Source organism: Balaenoptera physalus (genome assembly GCF_965194825.1).
Source record: "Balaenoptera physalus genome assembly, chromosome: 1".
NCBI classification, from domain to species: domain Eukaryota; kingdom Metazoa; phylum Chordata; class Mammalia; order Artiodactyla; family Balaenopteridae; genus Balaenoptera; species Balaenoptera physalus.
This window is the reverse complement of record NC_138882.1, coordinates 123,575,533-123,590,366: the sequence shown is the minus strand read 5'-3', so window position 1 is coordinate 123,590,366 and position 14,834 is coordinate 123,575,533. Positions and strand designations below refer to the sequence as shown.

General features: G+C 33.2%; 1 long non-coding RNA gene across 1 annotated transcript in view; it reads left to right on the top strand.

Annotated features, from left to right (window-relative positions):
- LOC309637021 overlaps window positions 1-14,834 on the top strand; it is a 100,534-nt gene that overhangs the window by 23,555 nt on the left and 62,145 nt on the right. The gene's annotated exons all lie outside the window — the stretch shown is intronic.

The window sequence follows — 14,834 nt, the reverse complement described above, 5'->3', positions numbered from 1 at the left end:
AGAAATGTATTATTTCATATCAGGCAGTTGGGTTTTTCTGATTCTATTTTCATTATTGATTTCTAGATAAATTCCACTCTCATCAAAAAACATAACTGGATAATTTCAAGTTTTTGGATTATGTTGAGGCTTTCTTTTCAGCCTAGCATATGGGTAAATTTTATACATGTGTACTTAAAAATATATACTCTGTTGTTCTCAGTGAAATGTTCTCTACATATCAGTTAGATTGTGTTTAAAAATGTAATTGTTTATATCTTCTAATTTTTTTGTGCATGCATTTCTTCTGTCAGTTATAGAAGGAAGTGTGTTAAATGATTGTGGATTTCCTCTTTTCTCCTTTTTGTTCTGTAATATGAATTTATGATATTTGAGATTGTAATATCTCCCTATTGAATTGACTTTTTAAATATTTTAATATGGCCCTCTTATTTCTAGTAGTGCTCTTACCCTGAGGTCTATTTTGCCTTATATTAGTATAGCAACACCAACTTTCTCTTTGTCAATGTTTCATGCTATCATTTTCCAATGTTTCTCTTTCAACTATTTTGTGTTCTTATACATAAAGTATGTCTCATAAGCAATATATAGGTTTTTTTTTAATAGATCTTTATTGGAGTATAATTGCTTCATAATACTGTGTTAGTTTCTGTTGTACAACAAAGGAAATCAGCCACATGCATACACATGTCCCCATATCGCCTCCCTCTTGAGCCTCCCTCCCATCCTCCCTATCCCACCCCTCTAGGTCATTGCAAAGCACAGAGCCGATCTCCCTGTGGTATGCTGCTGCTTCCCACCAGCCAACTATTTTACATTTGGTTGTGTATATATGTTGATGCTACTCTCACTTCGCTGCAGCTTCACACTCCCACCCCATGTCATCAAGTCCATTCTCTATGTCTACCTCTCTTTATTCCTGCCCTGCAGCTAGGTTCATCAGTACCAATTTTTTTTCTTTTTTTTTAGATTCCGTATATATGCGTTAGCATACGGTATTTGTTTTTCTCTTTCTGACTTACTTCACTCTGTATGACAGATTCTAGGTCCATCCACCTCACTACAAATAACTCACTTTCGTTTATTTTCATGGCTGAGTAATATAGTTGTTGTTTTTTACCTTGACCATCTTAGTCTTTTACTTGATGAATTTAACCTATTTACATTTAATATATTAACTGATATAGCTGTATTTATGTCTGCCATCCTACAACGTTTCCTTTTTACTGTTTTCTTTCTGACTTTTGATTTAGCAAAATATTTTTTTTCTTAAATGAACTCTTTAGTTATATATTCTGTAACTATTTCTAGTGACTACCCTAGAGTTATAGAACTCATCCTATACTTACTACAGGCTAAAACAAGTTATTTTACCACTTTCCTGCTACTGCATAAACCATAGACCTTTTAACTCCATTTACTCCACTACTTCATTTATCGTTCTTACTGTGTTTAAAATGGGAAAATATTCTAAAAATTCACATTGCAACTCCAACCAGGCTTGGCTTGAATGTTTCCCCTCTACTTGTTGAAGAAAAAATATATCATGATACTATTTAATAAGGAAATATTTCTTTTCTATCAGAAATTGAATTCAATTGGTGAAGTCTTTTAGCTTCCATCATAAAAATCATCAAGGTTCTCCCCTTCTCCCATGTAATATGATTGGTTATGATAATTTATTTTCTAGTAACGAAAATCCCTTGAGTTCTCACAGAGAACTTCTCTTTATAATGGTACTTTATAAATGTAATATTCTGTTATATTTGATTCACTACTACTGTATGTATCATTTATCTATATCCATAAAGTGAATTTCTTTGTATGTTGTTGTGTCATTTTTGTTTTATTCTATTTATTTAATGTTTGTTAAGAGTTGGTAGCAGCATCACATTAACTTCATAAAATGAATTGAGAAATTTCTCTTATTTCTCTGTACCTTGGAAAAGATTGAAAAGCAAATAAATTGTGTCTTTTCCAAAGTTTGTACAAATTCATCTATGAAACCATCTGGGTCAGGAAATGATTTGAGGAATTTCTTTGGTGAATGTAACAATTTAATTTTATAACAAAAAATTTACTATTTCATTGAGTGCTTAAATTTCATGATCATGATTTCATGTACATAATTAATCTGAAAAATAATTTTTCTGCGTCTGAAGTTTTATCTTTTTTCACATGCCTAATATTGTGAATCACTATTCTCACACACTTTTTCATGATTATCTTTCAGAGGTTTGTTTATTTAATTATAGTGTTCAAATAACTAGCTTTATATATATTCTCATTTCCAGCTATCCTTATTTATTAAGTTATTTTGTCATTTTTATAACTTCTTTTCTACTGATTCTTAGGGGTTATTTCACTGTACTTTTACAATTTTTGCATTAACGTTTACTACTGAAAAACAAATGACAACAAACATTGCAACTTAAGATAATACCATTTATTACCTCACTGAAGGTCAGAAGTTCGACATGACATTGCTGGGATCTCTGCTCGAGGTATTGTAAGGTCAAAATCACAAGATTGGTCAGGCAAATCTTCTTCTGGAGGCTCTGAAAAAAATTCTACTCACAAGTTTATTCTCATTATCTTTAGAATTCAGTTTTTGCTGTCATAGAACTGAAGTCCCTGTGTCCTTTTTGCTGTCATCTGCTTCAGCTTCTAGAGACCACCCGCATTCCTTGCCATGTGGTCTTCCATCGTCAGATGGAAGCATGTTAAATCCTTCTCATGCTTTGGATCTCTAACCTCTCATATCTCCCTGTAGATCATATTTAAATAGATTATGTGATTAGACCAGGCACATCAGGATATTTTCCTACCTTAAGGTCAACTGGTTTGGGACCTCAATTACATTTGCAAAATCCTCCATAGTAATGTCTAGATTGGTATTTGACTGAATAACTGGGGAAAGGCATGTAGAATTTTGCTTAACAACTGTCTGTTAGTAGAATATTTGATTCATTTATTATTTTTCCTATTTTGCAGCTGTACATTTCCCGAGTACATATTTGTCTGTGTTCTCTACTCTTTGGTATCTTCTGACTTGAGAAGTTGATATCTTCTATGACTCAAGAATTAGCAAGTTACTATTTTTGGTTCCTATGTGGTTCCTTAAGAATTGCTTTTGTAATTAAAGTTAATTTTTATTTCACTGAAATAAGATAAAGAGAATTGGTGTGATTTATTCTTTTTCTTTTGGAAATTTTCGAGACTCAAGATTTGATCAATATTTATAAATGCCTTATGAATATTTTAAAAGTGTATATATTTTCTGCCTAAGAGCTACAATATTCATTATATTATTCAATTTCTCAATTTTCTTATTTTTCTTTGGATTATTTGATCATCATAAAGAAAGTTTTCAGAAATAATTATATTCTTCCATTTATCTTTTTTATCTTGAACACTTTTGCTTACTATAGTTGAGTTACATATTATTTGGTTTATTTTTCTTTAATTATAGTCATCATGTTCTACATTATCTAGTAAGTGGAATTTTGTACCTTTTCACCACTTTTACCCATTAACCCCACCCCTCAGCCCTCTGCATCTGGCAACCACCAATCTTTTTGGTTTCTCAGAGCCATTTTGTTTTTTTTTTAATCCCACATATAAGCAAGATCATACAGTATTTGTTTTTCTCTGTCCAACTTATTTCTCTTAGCATAACGCCCTCAAGTTCCATCTGTGTTGTCACAAAAGCCAGAATTTCCTTCTTTCTGTGGCTCAAAAATATTCCATTGAATACATATACCATATCTTCTTTATCCATTCATCTGGTAAAGGTCACAGGCTGTATTCATGTCTTGGCTATGTAAATAATGCTGCAATGAACATGGGAGTGTAGATATCTGAGATAGTGATTTTTGTTTTCTTTGAATATATACCTGGAAACACAATTGATTGATCATATGGTGGTTCGATTTTTAATTTTTGTGGAACCACCATACTCTTTTCCATAGTGACTGAACCATTCTACATTCCCATAAATAATGCACACGGGTTCCGTTTTCTTCACATCCTCACCAACACTAGCTTTCTCTTACCTATTTGATAATAGCCATTACAACAGGTGTGAAGTGATATATTATTGTGGTTTTTATCTACATTTTCCTGATAATTAGTGATGTTGAGCACCTTTCCATGTACCTGTTGGCCATCTGTAAGTCTTCTTTAGAAAAATGTCTATTCAGTTCCTCTGTCCATTTTTACTCAATTTTTTATTTTTTACGATTGAGTTTTATGAGTTCTTTATATACTTTGGATATTAATGACATAAAATATAAAATGTGTACATATTTTCTTTCATTCCATAGGTTGCCTTTTCATTTTGTTGATGGTTTTCTTTGCTATGCAGGAGTTTTTAGTTTGATGTAGACCCAGTTGTTTATTTTTGCTTTTGTTATTTTATTTAAATTAAAAAAAAATATTGGCTAGACTGATGTCAAGGAGAGTAACATCAATTTTTCATCTAGGAGTTTTATGGTTTCTGGACTTAGATTAAAGTATTTAACCCACCTTGAGTTGATTTTTGTATATGCTGTAAGATAAAGATCCAGTTTCATTCTTTTTCATGTGGCTGTCAGTTTTCCTAACACCACTTATTTTTCCATTGTATACTGTTAGCTCATTTGTATTAAATTACTGACCATGAATTCATGGGTTTATTTCTAGGCTCTCTGTTCTATCAGTCTAAGTGTCTGTTTTTATGCCAGTACAATACTGCTTTGATTACTACAGATTTCTAATATAGTTTGAAATCAGAAATTGTGATATCTTCAACTTTATTTTTCTCTTTTTCAAGATTGCTTTGGAAATCCAGGGTGTTTTAGGTTCCATACACAATTTAGGATTTTTTTTCTATTTCTATGAAAAATACCGTTAGAATTTTTGATAGTGATTACATTGATCTGTAGACCACTTTGGGTAGCAGAAGCATTTTAACAATATTAATTCTTTCAATCCATGAGCATGGTATATCTTTCCATTTATTTGTGTTTTCTTCAGTTCCTTTCATCAATGTCTTACACATTTGAGTGTATACATCTTTCACTTCCTTGGCTAAATTTATCCCTAAGTATTTTGTTCTTTTGATGCAATTGTAAATAGGATTGTTTTCTAATTTCTCTTTCTGATAGTTTGTTGTTAGTGTATAGAAATGCAAGTGATTTATCTATATCAATTTTGTGTCCTGAAATTTTACTGAATTCATTTATAAGTCTAACAGTTTTTTGGTAGAGCTGTTGGTTAAAAGTGGTGAGAATGGGCATTCTTGTCTTATTCGTGATCTTAGAGGGAAAGCCTTAAATTTTTGACCCTTGAATATGATGTTAGCTGCAGGTTTGTCATATATGGTCTTAATTATGTTGAGGTATGTTCCCTCTATAATCACTTTGTTGAGTGTTTTCATCATAAATGGATGTTGAATTTTTTCAAATGTTTTGTCAATTTATTTTTCTACATTATTGAGACGAACCTGTGATTTTTATCCTTCATTTTGTTAAGGTGGTGTATCACTGTGATTTGCAGATGTTGAACCATACTTACATCACTGGAATAAATCCTACTTGATTATGGCTTATGATCCTTTTGATGTATCATTGAATTAATTTTGTTTGCTAATATTTTGTTGAAAATTTTGCATCTATGTTCATCAGTAATATTGACTTGTAATTTTATTTTTTGTGGCATCCTTGTCTGGTTTTGGTATGAAAATAATTCTAGCCTTGTGAAATCTGTTAGGAAGAATTCCCTTCTCTTCTATTTTTTGGAAGTGTTTGTGAAGAATCAGTATTAACTCTTCTTTAAATTTTGGTAAAATTCATGAATGAAGCCATCTGTTCCTTCATTTTTCTTTGTTGGGAGTTTTTTGATTAATGATTCAATTTCCTTGCTAGAAATTCGTCTGCTCAGATTTTCTATTTTTTCATGAGTCAGTCTTGGTAAGTTGTATGTTTCTAGAAAATTAGCTATTTCTTCAAGGTTGTCCAAAGTGTTGACATATTATTGTTCATAGTGGTCTAATAATCCTTAGATTATTAAGGATTATTAATAATAATCCTTATTGTTATTAATTAATATTAATTTTAATATTATTATCATTAATAATCCTTGTATTATTGTAATGCCACCTATTTCATTTCTGATTTTATTTATTTGTATCCTTTCATTTTTTCTAGGTAAGTCTAGCTAAAGATTTGTCAATTTTGTTTATCCTTTCAAGGAACCAGCTCTTACGTCTATTGACCATTTTTATTTTTTTCTTTTTTCAGTTTCTATTTTATTTATTTATGCTCTGCTCTTTATTGTTTTCTTCCTTATTCTAATTTTGGGCTTTGTTTGTTTTCATTTTTTTTAGTTCTGTTAGTTTTTAAGTTAGGTTGCTTCTTTGAGCTGGTCTCAGCGGACTGTAGTAAACAAAGAAACAGTTCTTAACTGGCTATTACCTCAGGGCTCTGTGCAGAGTAAGCAGACAGAAATGTCCAACTCCAAGTCTTTCAGAAAAAAGAGGTTTACTTGCATACTTTAAAAGCTGCTGCCTGAGGGTCAGCCTTCCACTATAGATCGTCCCCTATGGGATACTGACAGGTCTTGGAACACTCTCAACTACTGTGAGCCACTAAAAACAAAAACTGAGGCTTGGACATCACGAAGTTTTGAGAGATAATCAAGAGCTTGGGCCAGTCTGAACAATCTGTTTTATCTTCTACACAAGACAACTCTTCAAGACTGGAAAAGGTGGCTCTTTTATCTAATGAACATAAACCAACACAGAGAGTCAAGAAAGATGAAGAAACAGTGGAATATGTTTCAAACCAAAGGACAAGATAAAACTCCAGAACCAGACTTAAATGAAATGAAGATAAGTGGATTACCTAATAAAGAGTTCAAAATAATGGTCATAAAGATGCTCACAGAGGTCAGGAGAACAATGCATGAATAAAGTGATACTTTCAACAAAAAGAAAGAAAATATAAGAATGTACCCAACAGAAATCATAGAGCTGAAGAATACAACAACTGAACTGCAAAATTCATTGCAGGGGTTCAATGGCAGACTAGATCAAACAGGAGAAAGGATCAGCAAACTCAAGGCAGGACAATAGAATTAATATAATCAGTGTAGTAAAAAGAATTAAAAAGAGTGAAGATTCTTAAGTGGCTTATCAGATACCAACAAGAAGACCAATATGTGCATTATAGGAATCCCTGAAGGAAAAGAGAGAAAGAAAGGTACAGAAAGCTTATTTAAAGAAATAATGGCTGAAAACTTCCCTAACTTGGCGAAAATAAACCAACATCCAGATCCAGGAAGCCCAGAGAGTTCCAAATAGATGAATTTAAAGAGACCCACACCAAGGCACATTATAATTAAATTGTTAAAAATTAAATAGTAAGAGAATCTTAACAGCAACAAGAGAGAAACAACTTGTTATGTATAAGGGAATCCCCCACAAGATGATCAGCAGATTTTTCAGTAGAAACTTTGTCAGCCAGTAGGGAGTGTCATGATATATTCAAAGTGCTGGAAGAAAAAAAGTGACAACCAAAAATATTCTACCTGGTAAAGTTTTCCTTTTGTTTTTCAGGCAAGCTAAGTTGAAGGAGTTCATCATCACTAGGCTAGCACTATAAGAAATATTAAAGGGACTTCTTCAAGCTGAAATGCAAAGATGCTAATTAGTAACAAGAAACTATAGGAAAGTACAAATCTCACTGGTAAATGTAAATATGTAGCTAAATTCAGAATACTCTAAATTCAGCATTGTAGTGTAAAGATGGTGGGTAAATCACTTAGAAGTCTAGCATGAAGGTTAAAAGACAAAAGTAATAACAATAACTACAACTATAATAGTTTGTTAATGTATACAGAGGTTTAAAAGATTAAAAACTGTAAAAAAAAAGATGTAAAGATAAAGAATGTAAATTGTGACATAAAACATGGGCAGGAACAGTAAAAACATATAGTTTCAGTATGTGTTCAAACTTAAGTCATTATCAACTTAAAATGGACTGTTATATTTTATATAAATCTCAAGAAAACCACAAAGCAAAAACCTATAACAGATACACAAAGAATAAAGAGAAAGAAATCTAAGCATACCACTACAGAAAATCATCAAATCCCAAAGAAGAGAACAAAGGAATTACAAAACAACCAGAAAACAATTAACAAAATGGCAACAGTAAGTCCATATATATCAATAATACTTTAAATTTAAATGGACTACATTCTTGAATCAAAAGACATGGAGTGGCCAAATGGATAAAAATCAAGACTGAACTATATTCTGATCATAAGAGACTCACTTCAGCCTTAGGGATACACACAAAATGAAAATGAAGGGATGAAAAAGAGATTCCATGAGAATAGAAATCAAAAGAAAACATGGATAGCTAGACTTAGAAAAAAAAAAAAAAACTTTAAGGCAAAGACTGTAAAAGAGGCAAGAAATGTCATTATATAATGATAAAGGGCACCATCAAACAAGAGAATAAAACATTTGTAAATATTTATGAACACAACAAAGGAGAACCTAAATATATAAATCAAATATTGATAGAACTAAAGGAAAAATAAATAGCAGTATAAGGATAGTAGGGAACTTCAATACCTCACTTTCAACAATGGAAAAATCATCTAGATAGAAAATCAATAAGAAAACTTTGGTCTTAAGCTACACGTTAGACCAAAGGGGCTTAATAGGCATTTTCAGAACATTCCATCCTGCAGCAGCAGAATAAATATTCTCAAGTGCATATGAAAAAATCTCTAGGATAGATCATATGTTAAGTCATAAAACAGTAATATATTATTTGACTCATATATGTTTTTGGTGATTAAAAGTTCATGTTATATTGTACATTTAATCCTTATATAGTATCTGGCAACATGGTAAATAAAAATTGCTATGATGATTATAATCATGTTGATAATGACCATGATCATTTGTATAATATTGATATTGCCACTATTGCTTTTTAATTGTTCTCATATCACATTATTTTTATTCTGTTTGTATTATTTAGTTTTCGGCCTTCATATATTTTCATTGTTTTGTCATCTAAGAGGTTTTATTATTTATTTTTGGCTGTGTTGGGTCTTTGTTTCTGTGCGAGGGCTTTCTCTAGTTGCGGCAAGTGGGGGCCGCTCTTCATCGCGATGCGCGGGCCTCTCACTATCACGGCCTCTCTTGTTGCGGAGCGCAGGCTCCAGACGCACAGGCTCAGTAGTTGTGGCTCACGGGTCTAGCCGCTCTGCGGCATGTGGGATTTTCCCAGACCAGGGCTCAAACCCTTGTCCCCTGCATTGGCAGGCAGTTTCTCAACCACTGCGCCACCAGGGAAGCCCTAAGAGCTTTTAAGTAGTGAGGTTTAGCACATTTATCTTCAGTTGGGCTTACTTCTTTTGTTTTTTAAAGTGTCTTTATTTTTATTTATTTATTTATTTATTTATTTTATTTATTTTTGGTTGTGTTGGGTCTTCATTGCTGTGTGTGGGCTTTCTCTAGTTGTGGCGAGCAGGGACTATTCTTTGTTGTGGTGCATGGGCTTCTCATTGTGGTGTCTTCTTTTGTTGTGGAGCACAGGCTCTAGGCATGTGGGCTTCAGTAGTCATGGCTCACGGGCTTAGTTGCTCCACGACATGTGGGATGTTCCCAGACCAGGGCTCAAACCCATGTCCCCTGCGTTGGCAGCCGGATTCTTAACCACTGTGCCACCAGGTAAGTTCTAGTTGGGCTTACTTCTATTATTATACTTTATATTTTATGCTTTTAATATTTCACACTATTCTTCTACCCCAAGTTCACTGCTTTAACTAAATTACTCAAACTTTCCTTAGTCTTTTGTTCTGTAGTGACTTGAGAATTATTTATCTTAAATTTATCCTGCAAGTGATTATGTTAAAATTTTTGTCATATATGTACATTTCTATGAATTCATATTTTAAAATTTATTTTTATTCTACCAATACAGAGTAATCTTTTTAATAAAACTAAAATTATAATCTCATTTCCAAACATAGTACTCTAAATTCCTATTTTTGAAGATAGAAGTCATACATCTTAGCTTAGAAATGAACATCTTTCATTAACTGACTTATTCCTCTCTCTGTTGCTTTGTAACATCTGTTCCCCTTTTCTTTAACCACCAAAACATGTTATTTTGTTTTAGACTTCATGCCTTCACACATGCTGTTATTCCAATTGGAATGATTTTATTTTCCTTATTCATCTGCTAAATCCTATTCAAATTTCAACATTCAGTTCAAACTATCATATCCTCTGGTAAACCTTCCCCAGTCATCTTCTCCACAGAGAGTCTAATGTTTTGAAATTTTCTCTTTTATTGAAGTGGCACTCTGTGAATATCCCACCACAGAACCTACTAACCTGCCATCAGGTAATTAGGTTATTCATTCCTCCTCTCTTCCACAAATGAAAGGGAGCTCAGTAATGGAAGGGGTCATATCTTATTCAGCTTTGAATCCTCAGAACCTAGCACAGCACTTCATATATTTGTAGTACTTAATAAATATTTGTTTAATGAATTAAGTATATTAGATAAACTTCACAAGTGTTTGCCCATATTTTGGCCCAAACCCTCAGAAATTTCATTTTATATTTATAAAGTACAAAATGCAATTTTTCTGATTTATTCTAAAGTACCAGAGACAAGGAAAAAATATAAATCTGAGTAAATAATAATGTAACCTGTGGACTTTGCTTAATAATAATGTTATCAGTATTGGGTCATTAACTGTAACAAATGTACCATATAATTCAAGATATTAATAATAGGAGGATACAAGTAGGAGGTTATATGGGAACTCTCTGTACTTTCTGCTCAATTTTTCTGTGAACCTAAAACTTCTCAATGAAATGAAGTCTTTTAACTACAAAAAATTACTCTTTCAAAAATATAAAATATTACCATTGAATATACATTACTATTTAGTAATAATTTTTATTTATGAATTCAGTAACATATTTGGGCAACTACTATACCCACTACTGTGTTTAGGATTAGGATACAGAGGTACAAAACAGGAAGCTAGAGAGGCAAACAAAATATTAATTACTATGTTTTGTGATGAGCACTGTGAAAGCAGTAGGATAGAAGTCTTTGAGAGCACATAGGAAGTTACACATCCTAGGACAGGTTGAGTGACCAGAAATGATTCCATAATAGAAGTGACACCTTGAAAGAAGCCTGAATAATGAGTAGGAGTTTATGAGTAGAGAATTAGAATTGAAGAAAACAGAGACTGAAGAATCCAACCTAATCTTATTTCAGATTTTGAATTTTATCCAGAGGACAATGTAATACCCTTGAAGAGATTTTAATGTGGACATGACATAACCAGATTTTCTTTCAAGGGTGATTAATCTGGATCCTGTGGAGAGGAAAATGGACTAGAAATAGACAAGACCAGATGATACTAAGAGAAAGAGAAACTTTATGAAGCTTTTTTAGTCACCTAAGCTAGAAATGATGTCTCTCTGAAACTGTTTAGTGTCACTAGGAATATACTGAGGAGAATTTCAGAGATTAGGAGATAGATGGGTGAGTGTGAGTGAGAAGGAGATATCTAGGATAACTCTTCAGTTTCTCAGTGTTCAACTGGGTAGACATCCTTATGCCATTCACAGAGAGAAGAGAGAGTGTAAAGTTGAGAATGGAAATCAGAATGAGTTTAGTTAGGGATTTGAAATGACCATGTAATATGCAAGTGGAGACCTTCAGTTGCGAAATGGTTGTGCAGATCTTGACGTATGTAAGAAAACCGACCCATAGAGAGAGGCTTGGGAATTGTCAGACTAACTCTGCAACTGAAGAAGGAGAGCAGGAGAACTTGTAATGCAAGGTTGGATACTTTCCCCACCAGAGAGCTATGGAGAGTTTATATTTCAGAAGTGTAACTGAGAAAAGAGATATTTTCTAGTTGAGAAACTTCATAGATATTATACTATTTTTTGTTTTATGTTTTTAGTGATAAAATAAAGCATATTTATTTGTAGTGAACATTACATCTTTTTAAAGATACAAGGACACTTACTCTAGAATCTTCAAAAACTCTCAGGTCAGCATTCATATGATAGATCTCAAGGACTTTATCATTTTCCTGACATTTAGAATGTGTGTACTTTAATGGAGTTGTTATCAACTCAATCATTTAATGCCTCTTTTTATAATAAATACTGTGGAATGTTTCCTCTATGATCCCAAAATTAAACTCAAAGATAATACCTACAAACACAAGTTTTTAAAAAATACAAGACCTTAAATTCAGGATAAAGGAGGAATAAAGGCAAAGTATAATAAAATGATTATATCTCTATATAAATGCTCAGACATAACAGCACTAGAAGATATAATGAAATAATCAGATACTTGAACCCTTAAGTGTAATTACCATGAAGCTACATCTACAAATGAAAGTTGTGTAAACTTCAGAAAGACAAGGATTTTTGTCTGTTTCATTCACTGCTGTATCCTCAATGCCTGGAGCTGTGCCTGACACGTAGTACATGCTTGATAAATACTTTGTTAATAATTTAAAAAAATGAATACAGATGTTTTGTACTGGTTTAAATACCACTAGCAGTATTATTCTCAGTGACGTGAACCAATTATTGAATTTCCAATCAAAAGTTTTCCCAGCATTACATTTAAGTATTTTTACTGGTTTAGTTATTACTGGTTAAGCATTAATCCACGAAAAGAAATCATTAATCTGAAATAATTTCTTTAAAATAGTTTCATATTAAATACTTTATTTAATTTTTGAATAGACGAATTCCTGCAACAACTCTGTTATGTGGGTGTTTTGACACTTTATTGTTTTTCCATTTGCTATGACTAAGGTGTATACTGATTGGTCTATTACCTATATTTGAAGTAATTTGGCAGAATTGTCTAGCTTCTTTATTTACAAAAAAATACATATTTTACCCAGAAATTTAAGGGTATGTTTAATTCAGCAGTATTTAAAGAAGAAGCAACAAAATACATCAGACAATTTTTATCATTGTCGATTCTCTGCCCAGAAGCTTTGGATCCTTCCTCTCTTCTGTGAGTGTCAACCTAATTTCCCGTCATCAACACTGCCATCCTTGTTGGAAGGCTGACCAATATTTCCAGTGCCCTATTTGCCAGTGCATAAGTGACCAGAAATGTCTGTGAATTAAGGAGCAACACTTAACCAATGGGTTCAAGAATGTATATAATCTAGCTCCTTAACCTTTCGCCAGAATAATTCTGAGGTATGTGTCTTACCTTTTCCCAGAGCTTCCCCGGAGATTATGCTTAATAATAACTTGACATGCTGCTTTTCCTTTTCTGTATCATCTTCATATTCCTTTGCTTTTTTAAATTTTTGTACTTCCCCCCCAAAATAAAGAGTGCACAGGATCCTCTCAGGATTTGATTCTAAGGGGAATCTCACTAAAGGAGTTAGAAATTATTCTAGGAAACAGATCCTCAGAGGGTACTCCAGGGTTGGGTCACTGGCCGGTCAGATAGCAAAAATGACTGCATTGCTAGTATTGGGGGGATGGTGATAATCCTTCGCATTCTGTAGCATAACTATTAGTAAGCCTCTCACAGGTGGTGAATTGAGATGAAATATCTGTGGGAGAGGATTGCTGATTTATACAATATCTCTGATATTTGAGATATGTAGCAGCAATGGTAATTATGAAGACTGTGAAATTATTTAGTCATTTTTAAATTATATTAATGTGCTAAATAAAAATGACAGACTCAAATCAGCCAACAGATACCTTTAGCACAGAGTGAGGTTTAAGGATATTTTTGATAGTATTTAAAGAGACCCTTATTTCCTGCAACTGGAGGACAAATCAGGAAAAAACAGATCAAGGACCTAATTGTCAGAATAGCTGAATTACAGAGAAGGCTTGATTCCCAGTCCTGATATGTCCCCCATGCTAAAGAAAGGGTCTAGGTATAAAAGGAATGGTCCCCAGCTACCTGCATGGATACCCTTGAGAATCTTGAATAATCAGATTCCCAGAAGCCTCCAAGGCTGCAGATCTGGCTCATGTCCCTTTCTAGAGGATAATAGCCTTCTTTTTCCTGGAGAACTTACAGAGGCCTCTACTGAGATGAATGCTTCCCAAGATGATAATCGCCTTCTTTAAGATTTCCTTCCACCTCCCCCCATCACTTCTAACCAACAGCTAGTATAAAGTTCAGTAAACTACTGTACCTCCTCTAGGAGGAAAGGGATTGTTTCCACAAAAGAGCTATAACAGCTTGCAAATATGTACTGATAAGACACCAAGAATGGGTTTTGAGGGTACAAGATGAATGGAGGAAGTGATATGGATGAATCGGTAGCATACAGAATGCAAGGATGTGTAAGGGAGATGATAGATAGGTGGATGGATTTATTTTAAGGAAGTGGCTTAAATGCTTATGAATGCTGAGAAGGTACATGATCTGTAGTTATCAAGCTGGAGACCCAGGAGAAGCCTATGGTGTAAGTTCTAGTCCAAGGGCAGGCGAAGACTGATGTCCCAGTTCAGTAGTCAGGCAGAGAGAGAAAGAATTCTCTCTTTTTCTGCAGTTTTGTTTCATTCAGGCCCTCAACAGATTGGATGATGCCACTCACATTGGGGAGGGCAATCTGCTTTATTCAATCTACTGATTCAAATGCTAATCTCATCTGGAAATACTTTCACAGTAGAAAGATTGTTTAACCGAAAAATGATGTTTAACCATATATCTGGGCACCCCATGGCCTAGTCAAGTTGACACATAAAATTAACCATTATGGGTTGTTTTACTTCTCATTATTAA